Raw genomic sequence first — 15,720 nt, forward strand, 5'->3', positions numbered from 1 at the left:
TCAATATATATAGATTCCTCTACAAGGCCTCTTGTCTCTCAAGACAGTCAGCAGCACCCCCCAGTTTAGTATTGTCTGTGAATTTGCTAAGGGTGCATTCAACTCCTGCATCCAGTTATTTGATAAAAATATTGAGCAGAACTGGCCCTAGAACCAAACCCTGGGGAACACCACTAGTAACTGTCTGCCAGTCAGATGTAGCCTCATTTGCTATGACCCTTTGAGCTTTACTGTTGAGCCAGTTCATCACCCAGTATAGTGTGTACCTGTTCATCTCACAGTCATACAATACATCCAGAAAGGTGCCATGAGGGACATTATCAAAGGCCTTACAAAAATCCAGAAAGATTACATCCACTGCCTTCCTTCCATCCACTGAGGGGAGTGACCTTATTGTAGAAGGATATCAAATTACTAAGACACGACTTTCCCTTCATAAACCCATATTGATTATGCCTGATAATAGCTTTGTTTAAATGCTTTTCAATATCCCCCATGGTAATCTTCTCCATTTTTTTCCAGGTATTGAGGTTAGGCTAACAGGTCTGTAGTATCCTGGATCATCTCTAATGCCCTTCTTGCAGATCAGTATAACAACGGCTAGCTTCCAGTCAACAGGAATCTCCTCAGACTCCCAAAATATTAGGTAAATTGTCTAGAGTTATAACATTATACTATTATACAGCTATACTAATTCCTTAAGCTATACTAATTCCTATACATTATACAGCTATACCAATTCCTTAAGTATTCGGGGTGAATCCCATTAGGTCTCATGTATTTATGAACAGTCAGCTGATACAGCTGATCCCTTACAATTTTGACAACCACAAATGGAAAGTCACTGCTGCCCCACTCATGGTCTTCCAACTCAGAAAAGTGGCCATCCAAGATCTATAATTAGTATTAAAAACTGAGGCCAAAAAAAAAGGCATTAAATGCTTCTGCCTTTTTCTCATTCTTCTTAGGTGACCATCTTCATCAAGTATCAGTCTAATTCCCACCTCGATTATCTCTCAAGTATCAGTTCTTAGACCTCCTCTTTCTGTCGACACTTAAAAAACCTCTTTTTGTTTTCTGACACCGCACTGGCCAGTGTCAACTCAAGCTGAGCTTTGTCTTTTCTTGTTTTCTCCCTGCAGATGCAAACTGCAGCTTTGTACTCTCCCTGTGAAGAATGACCTTGCTTCCAGGGGTTATATATTTTCTTTTTCTCCTCAAATTCCCTGTTTAGTCAGGCGTGTTGTGCCCTGCTTGCCTGACATGTGATGCAATGGAATTGCCTGTTCCTCGGCTTTTAACAGGTGGTACTTAAAAAGTGACCAGATATCTTGGACCCCTACATCCTCTAGAGCAGATTCCCATGGGACACTGCTAACTAGCTCCCTGAGTAGCTTAACATTTGCTCTCTTAAAATCCAGATGGCAACTCTGCTAACCTGCTTTCTCCTTGTACCAAAAAATTTTAACTCATCTGTTTCATGATCATTGTGGCCAAAGGCACCCACCTACTGTCCTATCTCCCACAAGGCCTTCTCTATTCTCAGACTACAGATCTAAGGGCACCTTTCCTGGTTGGTTCACTGAAAACGCTGAGCTATCTAAGATCCTATAACTAATCATATGAGTTCTCCCAAAATTAAGTGTCTCTATTTATACCACAAGAGTGGACATACACTATAACTTGTATAAATTATAAATTATTATCATTATACTTATTAAAGGCAGTTTTTGTAAGCTGATATACACAGAAATGAGCTTAGTGGAGCTTTGTTCAGTGTAAGGTATTTGCCACAAGCCCTTGTTTCTTACTGACCTCTATGAGTGACTTCTCCACACTAACTCCATGTTAACCAACCTGTGTAACACTGCACAATCACAGAATCACACATCACAGAAATTTAGGTTGGAAGGGACCTCCAGAGTCACCTCATACAACTCTTTTCTCTAAGTAGGCTTAGATGGTTTAGGGTTGTGTCCAGGAGAATCTGAACATTTTAAAAGACATCAGGTTCACAACCTGTCTGGTCAACTTCTTTCACCACCCTCATGGTGATATTATTTTCCTAATATCCAACAGAAATTTTCCCATGTTGCAACTCATGTTTACTGTGCCTTGTCCTCTCAGTGTGCATCTCCAAGAAGAGCCTGGCCACATATCTATAACAAGCAGCTGAAGACAGCAATGAGGTCTCCCTTTTGCCTTCTCTTTTGAAGGCTGAACAAGTCCTTTTTTCCTAGTCACTCCCTGTAGGTCTTTCTCCAGCTTGCTGCCCATCCTGGCAGCATCTGATGAACTCACTCAAAGTTGCTGGAGAACTCAGACAGCACTCCACGTGTGGTCTGAAACGTGCCAAATAGAGCAGAGCAATGATTTTCCTCAGCCAGATAGCTACAGTCTTACAATTGCAGCTTAGGATGTCATTAGCCTGTGCTGCAAGGGCATCTTGCTGGCTGATTTTCAATTTCTTTTCTACCAGTACCCCTAGGTCGTTTTCTGCAAGCTAGACAGTTGGACCCCAGCCTTGCAGTCACGTCTTGCATCTTGGGACTCACTCCCTCAAGATGCAAGACTTTGCATTTCCTTTTGTTTGGCTCATGAGGTTCCTCTCAGTCCATTTATCCAACATGTCAAGATCTCTCTGGACAGCTGCTCTACTACCCAGCATATTTACCTTTCTCCCAGTTTTGCACAATCTGTGAACTCCATCCCATCATCCACATTGTATGTATCATACTTATATATATGTATTATACATATATATTTTTACAATATAGGCTTATATATTTTTAATATACTTGCAACAGAACTAGGGTTAAGCTCTTACTCTTAGAAGAAGGATTCACATGTCTGTCTTCATCATCATCAGTTCTAGAGAACTCAGATGAAGAAAAAATTTGCTGAATTCATTTAGAGAAAAGTATACTGTCAGGGCTAGAGGAGTTAAAGGACCACTAATTGTAAATCTTTTTTACTTCTGTCTTACTGTTTTCCCTGAATTTAGCCTGGTCATGCACATACATTTTTTCTAGGGTATATCACACCCATGAGAAATGCTTTTTTTTTCTTCAGTGAAGCAGATGGGAAGACTTGCTTTGAGAAACTGTTAGGCTCCATAAGTTTGAAACCCAAAGAGGCACTCTTCCTCCTTCATCTGTATTCTTTGCCAAAGAGGTCAGATTTATGTGAACAGGGGGAAGTGCCATTTGCAAACACTCCAGTTCTTAGCACTGTTCTTCCACAGCTGCATATGGGCCATTAACAAATAAGTGCACCATGCAAATCCACCATTTCTTTGAGGAGTGAATACGTCATATATTGTGCCTTGCAAAGAAGACACTTCTTCCTCAAGACAGAAAGGATTTGACGACTCCTCTTAAGTACTAAAACTTTGGGGTTGCCAGTGGACACCCAAAAAAACCAACTCTTTTTTCCAGGCATACAAGTGATTTTTGGGCAGGCATATCCACAGGCTGAACATTTCCTCTTACTACATGTCTTTGTGGTACATTCCTCACGCCATGTTCTGCAGTTATACAACATGTTTCTATTACCTTGTGCGTCCTCTTTGAAAGGCCTGCTCAATTTCCTCATCTATGTGTTTTGTGTTGCTTTGTCACTTAGCTCTAGGTGGTCAGACTGAGCCCCTCTACCCCCTCTCTCTCCAGCAGTCTTACCATCACTGATGCTCTGAGTCCAAATCATGACTGACTGTCGGCATGGCACACGAAGGCCAAAGGCATCTGAATGAGCAGTCTCATTCATTTACCTTCATGTCCAAATAAAACCTCCTTCTGAGACATGTGGGCTAGCAAAAACTGGTTACAGCAGTTTCTCTGGGAATGCAAACAAAAGGGGTACAAGACTGACAGGACTGAATCACGATTTAGGCTTCACAGAATTGGCAGGAAGTTGGCTATGCTTTAATATTTACTTACACAATTGCTCTGCTTGCTATAGTCACTCAGGGCCTAGGAGTGAACAAGCCTTCATGCTTGTTGTCTCACGCTCTGAATTATAGTTGGGTCAGTAATGCCATGTTGACTCTGACAGGTTATGCTGAGACCAAAATGTCATTTGCAACCACATTGCCAGGAAATCTGTCTTGGGAATTCATGAAGCCACTGAATTTCTCCACTATTCTCTATCATTTCTGTGCAGCAGAATAAATATGAAAACTGATGGTGATGACTTGATAACGATAATTGTTTATTATTAATTCATTTCTGTGTTATACCTTGAAGCAACAGAATGTAAACAAACAAGTGATGTCAGCATGTGCAGCAGAGAAAAAATAGTCTACGAGAACATACCCTTTCTTGCATATAATTATATGTTTTTGCTACTGAAAGTCCCTAAGGCTGATTTCTTAGTTGCAGTTTCAAAACATCATCATTAGCAAGACACTGGGGAATAAAACTCTTCCATGAATCCATTTATGTCTTTACTGAAAACCCCACTTTTCTATGTGAAAAACAACAACAGTCACTTTCAGTTTTTCCCTCACAGCTTTTGATGTGGGACAGAAGACCATTTCAGGTAATATGCATAATATACCCTGCTAATCTATGTTGGTGTGCTAACTACCACAAAGGAAGGAGCCAAACATAAAATCTGTTGTCATCCTTATGACCAGTTATATGTTATTTTTACTACTGTAGGGCTTCTTTTTAAATTTGATTTTTGTTGCCCTCATAGATATTTTGAGCTTATACTGAATTAGAAGGCACATATTTACTAAATAATTCACCAGTGAGGCAGGAAGATAATTTGGCAAGGTCCTTTTCCCCCCCTCAGGCTTATAAATTCCAGAATTTTTGCCCCACCTATTTGGCACATCTTTTCTTCTTCTTTCTTTCTGTTTTTTTCTTTTTTCTTTTTCTTTTTCTTTTTCTTTTTCTTTTTCTTTTTCTTTTTCTTTTTCTTTTTCTTTTTCTTTTTCTTTTTCTTTTTCTTTTTCTTTTTCTTTTTCTTTTTCTTTTTCTTTTTCTTTTTCTTTTTCTTTTTCTTTTTCTTTTTCTTTTTCTTTTTCTTTTTCTTTTTCTTTTTTTCTTTTTCTTTTTCTTTTTCTTTTTCTTTTTTTCTTTTTCTTTTTCTTTTTTTCTTTTTCTTTTTCTTTTTCTTTTTCTTTTTCTTTTTCTTTTTCTTTTTCTTTTTCTTTTTTTTCTTTTTCTTTTTCTTTTTCTTTTTTTCTTTTTCTTTTTCTTTTTCTTTTTTTCTTTTTCTTTTTCTTTTTCTTTTTCTTTTTCTTTTTCTTTTTCTTTTTCTTTTTCTTTTTCTTTTTCTTTTTCTTTTTCTTTTTCTTTTTCTTTTTCTTTTTCTTTTTCTTTTTCTTTTTCTTTTTTTTTTTTTTTCTTTTTCTTTTTCTTTTTCTTTTTCTTTTTCTTTTTCTTTTTCTTTTTCTTTTTCTTTTTCTTTTTCTTTTTCTTTTTCTTTTTATTTTTATTTTTATTTTTATTTTTATTTTTTATTTTTTCTTTTTCTTTTACCTTTTCTTTTTCTATTTTCTTTTTCTATTTTCTTTTTTTTTTTTTTTCTGAGGAGCAGGAATAACAAGATTAACCCTGAGACACACACAGAAGAAAATAACAAACCAAGGGAAATGCTGCGACATATTTTTCCTAATCCTTTAATGGTGGCCCAGTCCTAACCCCCCCCTCCCACTCTTCTCACTCAGTTCAGCTGGTTCTGGATCAGTCCCATACATAGGATTGCTTCTGATCCTCAGCATGTTTCAGCTGACAGTCAGGGCTGCACAAGAATGCATGAGAGAACCCTCTGTCCTTGGCATAAAATGGCCTGGTGTTAATCATTTCTCACCAACTGACTTTTTTTTATGCCTTCTGACTTTCCAGATCATCTGTTTCTCTCCTCCTGGTGCTCTCAAACACCACTTTTTGGTTGCTCCAGGGACTCCGGCCACTCTCTGTAGTGTTTCATGTCTAGCAGACTCCCGGTAGCCAGCACCTCCCTGGTAAACAGGGCTCTGACAGCCTTTGACTGGCTCCAGTTTGTGCAGCTGCACTGCACTGGGAGAAGCAAAGAATATATTTCATTTAAAAGTGAAAGAAAGGCTACCTCAGTAATGTGATCTGTTGCAAAACTACACTCTCCTCAGAGGGCAGTCAGGTAAAATCCATTACACAAAGAATTTCAAAGATTCTTTTTTCTAAAGTTGTCAGTAACAATGCAGCCCATTGTTTACATTTTAATTAACTTCTGTTTCACTGATTTTTAAATAAGATTAATTAACCTAATGCTTTCAGCTGAATTATTGCGAGCTGAACCTATTCAAGCCTTAGTTGAGATCTTCAAAGAATAGCACAGTTTGTTTAGGTAGAGGAAGTCAAATTAGCAGTACCCTTATAGTGATTTAATAGCTCATGGACACTGAAGTGATGAGAAATATTTCTTGGAAAACATTTCCTCAGCAGCCTCTGGTCTCAAAGGGGTTTTCTTCTTTACCTCTACAGTACATACAACTGTCACAGCTACCTAGAAAATAAGGAAAAGGAAATTTGTGCTGTATAGCAAAAGGCCAACATCAGAAAAACAGAACTATCCCTCTGTGCAAAAAACAAAGAGCACACCTGTCCTTCAAGTTCAATTAAACTAAAAGCAAAGAAGATACGCTGAGTGCCACTGTCCTGTACTTACTACACTCCCACCTGTGATTTCACTGCCGAAAACTTAACTCCCACCAACAATTCTGTTGCTTTTATGCTATGCTTTTCAACTATGGCTTTCCATACAGTTACTAACAAATATGTAGAACTGGGGGGATACTGCATAACAGTTTCTTTCTGAGAACAACATTGCACACCTAAAAGGAAGCATCTGATTGACTCATTTATAGGGAAGATATGTATATATAAAATATGTCTGCATTCATGAATCCTTGATATGCATCAGTATGGTTTCTTGGTATACTTGTAGAGCCCTAGATCTTTGGCTGGGACTACAAAGCTTATTACACAACACAGGAAACATGTGAAAAGGGAGTTTCAGGCCAAATTTGCAATGTGCCACTCCTAAACTAGTGACGTGCTGATCTGATCTTCCAACATAAATTGTTTGCTTTAAATTATCCCTCCTGTCAGTAGCACAAAAGTGCTGTGACAGCAGCTAGGAATTGGCAGGAAGAGAGGAAGTTCCCAGCTGTGCCATCTTTTTTCTAGCCACAGATACTACATGTACTTTACCTTTTTGCTTGCCTTCTTCACAATCTTCTCATGATCCCCAGGCCCTTCCTGTCTTTTCAACTTTTATTCTTATTTTGGCATGTGTTTTTCTTCTTAACTGAATCTTCTGACTATCTGTTGTGGTTTAACCCGGCTGGCAGCTAAACACCACACAGCCGTTCGCTCACCCTCCCCCCTCCCTCTCTGGGATGGGGGAGAGAAACAGGAAAGTGAAGCCTGTGAGTTGAGATAAAGACAGTTTATTAAGACAGGAATATAATAATAACAACAATAATAATAATAGTGATAATGATAATAGTATTAATAATAATAATGTGTAAGAAAACAAGTGATGCACAACGCAATTGCTCACCACCCGCTGACCGATGCCCAGCCTATCCCCGAGCAGCCGGCCCCCCACCCCGGCCAGCCACCCCTATATATTGTTTAGCATGACGTCAGATGGTATGGAATACCCCTTTGGCCACTTTGGGTCAGCTGTCCTGGATCTGTCCCCTCCCAGCTCCTGCTGCACCCCCAGCCTGCTCGCTGGCAGGACAGAGCGAGAAGCCGAAAAGTCCTTGGCCTGGTGTAAACACTGCTCTGCAACAATTAAAACATCAGCATGTTATCAGCGCTCTTCTCATCCTAATCCAAAACACAGCACCCTACCAGCTACTAGGAGGGAAAATTAACTCTGTCCTAACTGGAACCAGGACACTATCTGTATAATCCATCAGAAGAGCTAAATCAACCAAAGGTTGATCTACCCTTGCCCCATTTCCCGGAGAGCTCCCGGAGGAAAAAAAAATATAAAATAAAATCATCCCTTTCTAACAGGATTTCTTGCCCAGTTTGGCAGGCTCTTGACAGTCTTCATACACTCATAGGCAAATCTGAAGAATAGCTTGGCATCTGTTCCCACATAGCAGTGATGAGTTCACACAGGTAAACTACCTGTTACAGGTACTGGCTAGACTGAACATTGAGGAACTTAGAGATTCTTTCCAGCTGTGATGAAGGTTGAAATCTTATGTCCATTCTACGCAGGAAATGACCTGCTGAAATGTATTAGTATCAGAAAAAGTTCACTTTTTTCATCACACCCTTTGAAGATAAGGCAGTCAATCACCAGGCTTAACAAACTGGAAGAATACCATCATCATCTGGTAACCTCAAACAGTAATGCCTTGTCCCCTTGCACTTTTTTCTTCCACAAACCAAAAGCATCCATGCTCTTCACTGATGCATTTTCACAAATAAATATTAAAAGCTAGATAAGATTGCCTGTAGTACCAAAACCATCCTGAACCTGTCAGTAGCATGAGGAGTAAAGGAAATATTTTACTTGATTGTCATCAGATTACAAAGCCATTCCAATGAACTGACTAATCCCATGGGCACATTACTAACTTCAGTCCTTGATACTCCTTGGCATGATTTGCTAAGGAGGTTGGGTGAATTGGAAAGGAGTTCCCTAATAATAATAATAATAATAAAGTCAAAGCAGTCTCAGACCAGTTCATCCAACAAACTACTCTGGAGCTTAACCTTATAACTTTATCACTGAAGGACAAAAAGTCTTAGAAAATACTGAAGTCACTATACCAAACAGAATAATGTGTTTTAGTTGTTGAATAAACAGGAAAGCCCATGTTTGTTTACTATTTACAGATATTATGGCTACAAAACACATCAGTGATCATCTAGAATGATTTTGTCTTTAATAGATGTCTTCCCATTTTCATGACTAACTTCACTTCTAATGCCTGTATTGAAGTTAGATTCTATTGCTTCAGAGAGGTCATTCCATGAGTACCAGAGTAGAGAAAACAAGTTTCCTGTGACCCTGAACCTCCTGGCTCATTGATTGAATTAGGTATCTTTAATACATTTGAATTCTGATTAGAGCTTCTGTGATAAGAATATACTCTATTTAGAGCAATAATCACAGTTTGAATCAAGTGTTAGAAACTGACATTAAACACACTCAGTCTAGGCTTACCATTCACAGTTTTAGAAGTGAGAAAAATTAACCACCATGTTGATTCTTCAGGGGTAAAAATACAGAAACACACACTGCCATGCCACAGCAAATCTAGGCACTACTCCTTCAGGCTGCCTACTTTTCATAATGTTTGGAGAAACATCTGTTGTCTGTGAGAAGGCTGCCTAACTATCAAATGGATAGGAAATTAGCCAATAGTGCAGGGGACTCCCAGCAAAAAGACAAACAAAATTAGCCTCATCACATAAATATAATTGCTACATCAAATCAAGGTTAGATATATATCCAAGCTTGATTTAACAAAATATTTCTTGTACTGGAGGATTCATCACAATGCCTGCTAAAATCCTCTGATGGTTAATTCCTCTCACTGCAAAATACATGAACCTAAAGCCTAAACTGAATTTGTTTTTCTTCACTTTTTACCATGTGATTCATACTGTGTGAATGTTTCTCTGAAGGCTTCATTTCTTATCATTAGATCTGTTTTTTCACAATGTAGGTACGTAAAAGCCTCTGAGCAAGCTATCATGACAGACCATATTCAGTAAGTTGAATAGGTGGCACTTCTTGAATTGTTCTGTTATCCTCTAATCTTTCTTGTGGCTCTTGTGGCCCCATTTTTTCAACATGTTTTTTGAAGACTAGACACCAGAACTGAGCTCTGCATTGCAACATCCATCACATCAGTCAGCTATAGAAACAGGAAAGTTGTCCCCTCTTGACTTTTTCTTTTTTTTTTTCCTTTGATACATACATTGGCACATAGCTGTTTGGGCCACAAATTCACTTTGTTTAGATGACATCCAAGTCTTTTAGAGTCCCTTCTTTACAAAATATAGTTATTTTTCCTCTATAAGGGCTGTAATTCTTACATTTATATATATATAACATTACAGCTGGTCACATTGCAGTTCATATTATTTGTTTGTGCTTGATTTACTAAGTGATACAGATAGGGCTGTATCAGGGAAAGATCCATCTCACCTACCTTCCACTACCCCGAAGTCTGGCCTGTAGTTTAAGCTAGCCACATAGACTCCTTTTAGAGCCTTTAGAAAGTCATAGGTACTTCCAGAGGACACTTCTTCACATCTGTTTTAAATAATGGCATGGGATGGATTGTCCTCTGGAGGTGCCAGTAACTCTCCTTTGACTGTACAGGACCAAACAACCAGAATAGATTGCACACCTGACTTTATGACTGACAATCATCAGATCTTTGTAGACCTTTATTCAATCTATGAGCATAATTTTTGACACAAAAGAACAAAGACTTGTCTCTACAGGGCTCTATAGAGATAAACACATATAATAATGATGATTTGCCTATTTCCAATTATATTTTAAAACCTATCTGTTAACTTACTGAACTGTTTAATATTTTTCTAATTTTATTCATCAAAATGCTGTCTAACAACAAATCAAATTCATTGTAGAATTTAAATGTCTTATGATAGCACTGATGTTTGATCTGTTATCCATAAACTCATTGTGCTTAGCACTAATTACATTACCCTCCTTCACTTTTCCTGTTGTGGAATCTCATTCTACTTATTTTTGGGGCCGGTGTCAGACCAATACACTTAAAAATACCTGATACAACAATAAATTTCCTCCATCCCTCTGAAACTTATCTGTAGTCACAGGGCTCGTGAAAAATTAGTGGTAACAGTTCAGAGAGCTCTCTTTAAACAGGTAGATATTTCAAAATATCTAATTTCAGCCTCTGTAGTTTTACACTTTCTTCAATCATTAAAGCAAAAATCCAAATATGACATTAATCTGCCTCCTGTTTTATTCAATACAGAATAGAAACCTTTTTGGCCTTTTTGCTAATGTATCTGACATTTTCCACTATAACTACATTTCATTATTGTGTTTATTTTTTCTCTTCTTAAGAGCCTTTGAAAGATCTTTTTTTTCTTTCCAGTTTAAAAAAAAAAATCCATTTCTGAAATCTGTTGTGCATAGAATATTTTTTTAAATCCTTTTTCTTCCCTTTTTCCCTCAAAATCTTTCTTTTTAGTTTATATCCTTTCCCACTCTTCACTGTTAATGTTCCTATTATAATTAATCAGATCACTACCTATGTCAGACAAGCACCTTAAAAAATGCAACAATCCATCCAATTTTCAGTAATCCAATGTAATGCAGAGGACCTTTCTACCTGTCCCATTTCCGATCCACAACTATCCACAGTCTTTGGTTCCCAGATACTGTACCAAAGTTCTGCAGCTTGTGGTTTTTGTTACTGTGCTGGATACTTTGCTAAAAGAGATGCGGAATGGTGTACAGTTCCTTCATTCCTGGAAAAAGAAAAAAAAAAAGTCGTTTTACTATGTCCTCAATTTTATTACTTCCAAAAATATCGAAGCTGGTACAGACTTCCTAAGACCCTTTAAACTTTTCTGCGTAGTTACAATAAAATGTCAATGATCTCAGAGAATTGCATCCTAAATTTCTGAGGCTTTGAAAACCACATTCCTCTTTCGATGTCTGTTGAGGTTTCTGAACCCAAATAAGACCCTGAATAGTTTTAGTTCCAAACAAGACAGTATCGTGAAGTTCCTAAGTCTTAGGCTTGAATGGGATGAATTGGGAAATTTGAGGAACTTGGATGCTCAGACCAGAAGACCAACAAGAAAAATATTTGCCTAGAAGAATTAGGTATTCAAGGAGTATTGGGAATCTAGAGTTGTATGATATAAATTATGAGAAAAGACAGAGAAATAGAATATTCCTTTTAAATGTTTTAAGCCATAATTATTTTTTAATAGAAACAAATCACTTTTTGATTTTCTGTAAAATCCTCTTGCACGGAGCTCAGAACCTAGCACCAGGAAAAACAGTAAAGTGGCCAGGTTTCCCAGAAGAAAAGACTCGAAGCAGAATTGGAAGACTTACTGTACTTAAAGTAATTTCTACACTGAATGTTTCCCAGTTCCAATTTTCTGGAGTAATAAACTTACCTAAAATTATATCCAGTAAAATGGGATTAAAGGTTAGCTAAAATATATATTTGCTGTGTAACAAGACAAATATTTCTCTATGATTGGCTATAAAGCTAAAGCTTGCTCTACATTCTGAAGCTGTGCTCTCTTCAATGTCTTGTCTGAACTATGAAATGTACGTATAGTTGTAGTCTGTAAATCAGCATTGTAATAATCTACCCCAGGACACTTAACATTGTCCACTCAGGTGGACATGGCACCACCACCCCAGCTCTTGAGTCTATGGGCCTCAAAATACTTTACATACTGCAGCAAAGTCCTCGTGCCTCTTTGTGAGGTAGGTACGTCACTGCTCCAATATATATGTAGTTATAAAGGCATAGAAGTACTAAAAATTCAGAAATCAAAATGGTCTGGCCTGAAACTGTTCTGAAACTGTTCTAACAAGGAAGATCTTGTTAGCAAAGATATTTCGAGAATCTTGGTTTAAGCTGACACTTTTTTATTTATTAGTCTTTTATTTATTTTTGTGGCTTTGAGTCTAATAAACCAAACCAAACAAAACAAAAACAAAAAACAAACAAACAAAAAATATTCACCCAGCTCAGTGACTAAGCCTGAGATAGATCTGGAAGAGATAGGAAGAGCCTCCAGCCTGCCCCAAGCCTTTTTTCCTAGATCTTTCATATTTTTTTTACTACCTCTGAAGCAGTAAAATAAGTAAAACAGCTGCCAGTCAGAAAACAAAGTAATGGACTGCTGGGCCAGAGGAGGTGCAAGTGGATTGCCTGACTGAATGATAGATTGCAGATGAAATAAAGTCTACAAATATTTGAAGTGAATGATGTCAAAGAAGAGATAATTTAAGACAGCATCATCTACTGTGAGGAAAAAAAAAAAAAAAGAAAAAGAAAAAAAAGAAAGAAAAAACATAGAGGTAGTAAGATACACAACAGCTCAAAACATTCATTCCATGGAATGAGACAAAGATAAATAACATTCATTTTTCCACTAGTTCTGGTGCATTATAATTCAGTTGGTTATTTACAGGTGAATTACTAGCATGGAAAATTCCAAGGTCTTTAGCCATCAGCAGATAGAGTTTCAGGAACAGCTTTCCATAAGGGTTAGTAGACTTAACTTCCTAACTAGTTTTAAGAAAACAATAAGTTTATGAACAGAATCATATGAAGTGGTGTTAACCACATACTAAGCCTGTATACTGTGTACATAACCCAATATAGCCTGAAAGTCTTTAGGAGTTCCACTTTTCCTTGACAATTCTATCATCTCCTCTCTGCCTTAGCAGATACTTATATAATATTTTTTTACTTAGTACATAAGTGTTGAGTGAAATTAGGAAAATAAAATTATAAAAGGATCGGTTTTGTTTACCATCATTCCTTTAGTTACAGGTGGATGTCAATGATCATGCCCAACATTTTTTGGTTACCTGTTTCTATATAGATATTAACATTATATCTTTACTGAGATAAGACTATCCCCAGTGAGGAAAGCAATAGGACTTTGCTATTAATTTAAGTGGGGTCAGAATTTTCCTCATTCTATTTTCAGTCCAGTTTCTATTCCATCTGACTACAGCAAAGATTTCAATAACCATGGTCAAAATGCTGAGAAATATGCCCTTTGGCAGTTGAGAACCTACCTGCAGGTTCAGCTGCGGGATGCACGGGGTGAGCTGGTGAGCCAAGGGAAGATCTCTGATGCACACACAGATGTGTGATGGGACAGCAGGGGAGAATAGAGCTTTGAACCCTGTTCTGTGAAGTAGGGTCAGTGGCATGCCCAAAGGCATTGATTAATTCCTTCAGGAAGAAGGACCACCATGGCACGAAAAACAATTTCTGTATTGGAAATGACTACAGTCCTGCTGGTTCAGCATCATGTCTCCAATTGTGAGCAGCACTCTGACAGAAGAACTGAAGTGCTCCTTTAAGAAGTATGGACAGAATACCTCCAATGAATGTCCCGGTCTAATTTCAAAGATCTGCCAGTATGTTGACACGTAATGTTGATATTCCTTCCAAGGAGTTGTTGTATTAACTGATTTTCCAGTATACAGTCTCTTTAATCTAGGACACCTTCTCCTCCTGCCAGTGCAGTAGGTTCCACAGACCCAATTCTCTGAAAAAAAAAAAAAAGCATTCACGTTTAGAGTTTTAATTTGACCCCAGCAAGCTTCACTGTACATTGCTTTGTTCAGGTGCTGTAAGCTGAAGAAAACAGAAGCTCCAAACCTGCTTTCTCTGTATCCCTCACACAACTGGATTTTATTATCTTGGTTATATAATTACTGGGGTACCCACCCCAGAGATCTACACAGGAGGAGTTCTATCAACCCACCCAGAACAGTTCCACTGGCAGGAGCTTCCCTGGAGGAAGGCACTAATTAGGAGAATAAGGAAGAGACATGGAAGATAACTTTTAAACTATCCCCAGATATATCCAGGAGAGAACCCGTGTAGTCTTAATTTCTGCATAACAACAATCCTTTCAATATTATCCAGTCACTCTGACTACAGGCCTGCAGTTTCTAGCTATGAAGCTACAGGAGGTTTAGGTCTAGACTGATACTGAGTCCTGACTTGTGGTGCTGCTTTGCCACAACTCAAGACACCTCATAACTTCAGCCATGAGAAAGAAAGTTACATAATTGCAGAAATGTAAACATGGAAAACAAGTTAGTATCTCTAATGCAAGTCTTTTATAGGAGCTCTCTTGAAATGTTGTTGATTAAAACAGTAAACTCAGCTGAACCAAAATAATAACAGATGTACTGTAAGTGTTCCCAGACCTAAACACCTTGGAAGGTTTGAGGTCACATTTATTAAAATTGATCCCTATCGTAAGCAGTTTTGACACATATTCCGAGCTTTGGCAGTAAGTAAGTAAGACCTTTGAAGCATTCTGAAGCAGGTAAACAGCAATCTGCCATATAGGGCTGTTTTGACCTTATATTTTGCCCAAGTTACTCTACCTTAGTTAAAGTCATGAGGATTTTTCAAGTGATACTTCATGGAAATGACATTTTAAAGCAACAACCTGTCTGCCTGTGCATATGTGTGTATAAAATGGAAGACAGCACTTACATATTCAAAACACAAGTAAAATGACACAATTGGAAGTAAACTGACTCTAAAAGTATTCTCTAGTGACTAAATTGGAATATATTTTCAACAGAGATATAGTTCCTTACTTCTTCATCATTCTCCTGATTGTTACTAAGCCACTAAACGAAGTAAACAACCTTTCTAAATTCAATATGTTGTTGAATTCAGCATAGAAAGGCCTACCCACTATTACAATATGACATGGTGCACATGACGAAAGCCATCTGCTTCCAAAGGGTATGGTTCAGAATTTTGCTCACAGTGTTATGCAATGGTTCCAATGATAAATGCTGACATTCATGTGCCAGTGGCTTATAGAGCATGAAAAGTCAGACTCACCAGATCTGTCCAGGAACAGGTTTATCATAACTTCCCGGCTATTTGCAGATAACTCCAAAATCACAGCTGGCCACATCCTAGGCCACCTAGGATATTTCCACATGACC

General features: G+C 37.8%; 1 long non-coding RNA gene across 1 annotated transcript; it reads right to left on the reverse strand.

The window, feature by feature from the left end:
• Positions 1–5,950: 5,950 nt before the first annotated feature.
• On the reverse strand, positions 5,951–7,587 carry LOC136789605 (uncharacterized). The gene is made up of 3 exons (XR_010828371.1): positions 7,555–7,587; positions 7,203–7,418; positions 5,951–6,495 (listed from the first exon to the last, which is right to left on the reverse strand). It is a non-coding gene; the product is annotated as an uncharacterized lncRNA (long non-coding RNA).
• Positions 7,588–15,720: the final 8,133 nt, after the last annotated feature.

This window comes from Anser cygnoides, chromosome 1 (genome assembly GCF_040182565.1).
Source record: "Anser cygnoides isolate HZ-2024a breed goose chromosome 1, Taihu_goose_T2T_genome, whole genome shotgun sequence".
In the NCBI taxonomy this organism is placed as follows: domain Eukaryota; kingdom Metazoa; phylum Chordata; class Aves; order Anseriformes; family Anatidae; genus Anser; species Anser cygnoides.